The sequence below is a fragment of the Myotis brandtii genome, unplaced genomic scaffold (genome assembly GCF_000412655.1).
Source record: "Myotis brandtii unplaced genomic scaffold, ASM41265v1 scaffold406, whole genome shotgun sequence".
Taxonomy (NCBI): domain Eukaryota; kingdom Metazoa; phylum Chordata; class Mammalia; order Chiroptera; family Vespertilionidae; genus Myotis; species Myotis brandtii.
This window is the reverse complement of record NW_005365599.1, coordinates 1,525,987-1,528,433: the sequence shown is the minus strand read 5'-3', so window position 1 is coordinate 1,528,433 and position 2,447 is coordinate 1,525,987. Positions and strand designations below refer to the sequence as shown.

General features: G+C 41.3%; 1 pseudogene; it reads right to left on the bottom strand.

Moving 5' to 3' along the window:
• Positions 1-918: 918 nt before the first annotated feature.
• On the bottom strand, positions 919-2,177 carry LOC102255309 (annotated as a pseudogene).
• Positions 2,178-2,447: the final 270 nt, after the last annotated feature.

The window sequence follows — 2,447 nt, the reverse complement described above, 5'->3', positions numbered from 1 at the left end:
AATATTTCAATTTATAATTTTATACTTATTTCTTATTATATGTGGATGTATATATTTATGAGTGTATGTGTGTATTACATGTGTAGTTGAGCATATATGTGTGTTACATGTGTGTGTAGGTGTAACATTCAGCAAACTCTTATATCCAAAATTATGACATGTGTGTTTATGTATGCATGTGTATTACATATGCACATGAAAAGTGGTATGTGTATGTGTATCATTAGATGAAACATATATAAAATTCTTGTGTCCATTAAGCATTAATTAAGTAACATCTTACAGTAAATATTGCTGGTAAAACATGTTTAATTAATATTTTTAATTAAAGTCTAGCTATAAATGTTTAACTGTGATAAGATTTTTGACAGCCATGAATGAGATTGCCTACACTACTTTATTTATTTGTTGTTGTTTGTTTAAGATGAAAAGTTTATTTGCTCCAGTATACCAAATAGGATGCAAGCACTGTTATGGCAAATATTCAGAAATACACAGGTCAACGTAAAACAGTAATTTAGTTTAAATGAAGGGAAATCTCTTTAAATGTTATGACAACCTACTCCCAAGAAGAATCTTTTCTTTAGTTAATTGTACGTTTCAATAAAATAAAGGGTAACAGATTAAATGGAGGTTACTGTGTGAACTTTTCTTAAAAATAAAACTCCAACTCTATTAATCCATGCCAGTTAAACACTATAATTGTTAAATAAGCGCAAAAGGAGATCAAGGAGTTAGTTACATTTTTTGCTTGAACAGTGCAGATGAAAATGGTCTCTTACAAATACAGCAGGCAGACAGTTAAGACTGATCTAGAACTGTACTAAATTTCAGTCTCAGTGCTGTCATTGTGCCATTAGCATGGCACATTTTGTTCCATGATATAGTTTAATGCTAAGACAGATCCCAATTTGTTACAGATACACATAGATTACTATTGCTTGTTTTCTTTCTAAATATATATATATTTAAAAAGGCAGTATACATCCGCATACAAAGGCAGGTTTTCCCAGGAGGAATTTATAGGAAGCAGTCTGGGGTGTGCCAGGTAGCAAGAGGCTCCCCAGGAGGAAGTGCTGAGTCAGACTGAAGGAAGTAACACTTTAGTGTCATCTAATTCCATAATAGCCGCCTGGTTCCCACAAGATAATGGTAATTGGGTGCACTGAAAATGGAAACCACATCCCCATCATGACCACAGTTGTATCCCTCCATTACAAGTTGGTGAGTGCGAGAAACCAGTGTGAGACCATTGGCATGATTAAATGTTTCAGAAATGTCCTGTCAAATGTGTGGCCAGCACCACATGGTGCAATACCCCATCCACTCCATCATCCGGATCTGACTATAACACATCACACGTTGGGCCCTCGTGTGGATTGTTTTCTTTCTAAAATATATTTTATTGATTTTTTTACAGAGAGGAAGGGAGAGGGATAGAGAGTTAGAAACATCGATGAGAGAGAAACATCGATCAGCTGCCTCTTGCACAACCCCTACTGGGGATGTGTCCGCAACCATGTGTCCACAACCAAGGTACATGCCCTTGACCGGAATCGAACCTGGGACCCTTGAGTCCGCAGGCTGACGCTCTATCCACTGAGCCAAACCGGTTAGGGCTCGTGTGGAACTTCTTGTAAAGGATCCAGCCTCTGACATGATCCATTGTATCTATAGGTGGAGAGAGGCCACCGTGGAGCAGAATATCTGTCCCTCTATTAAAGCTGTAAGTGGAAGATAATCAAATAGATAGGTAAAATATTTCCAAACATTGGCATTTCCATACATTCGTAGGCATTCATCTTAAAAGCCATATGCCTGGGTAATTTGCCGGCTTTCGTGGTTCCCTCTCAGTATTGTAATGCACTCTGGATAAGGCACCTTGAATTGCTACAAAAGTCAAGTCTCCACTGAATAATAACCTCCATCTACATAGTGGCTCATGAGCATAGTCTGGTGATTTCCCTCCAATTCTAAAGAGTTCCATAAGATCATGGAATTGACCAGACATATCTCCACAGGTGGTAACAGGACAAAGAGCCTCCTGCACGTTTGAATCTTTTGTTAACATTTCCTCAGCCTCTTCGCACAGCGTCCGCACTTGATTCTCCTTCAGCTGTACACTCTTCATTGCTCAACCAACTGGTCAGCTCCCTGGTTAACACCCGGTCGTCCATGGCAACCGATCCCCATCCCTGCTGCCGCTCTCCCCCCTTCCTTTTTCTCTCTCCCCTCCCCTTATACCTCCCCCCCTCCCCACCAAACACACGCCACCACTGCAGGAGCCCTGAAGCCCCCCAGCCAGTCCATGCTCTGCTCAAGCCCAGCGGACAACCTGGGTGCAGGGCCTCCAATAAACCCCCAGCTGTACTCGCCCACAGGCCCAGGAATCACTGAAGGGGTGGGAAATGTGGGGAGAGCAGCCCCTTCCTGCCCCACGATGGCCA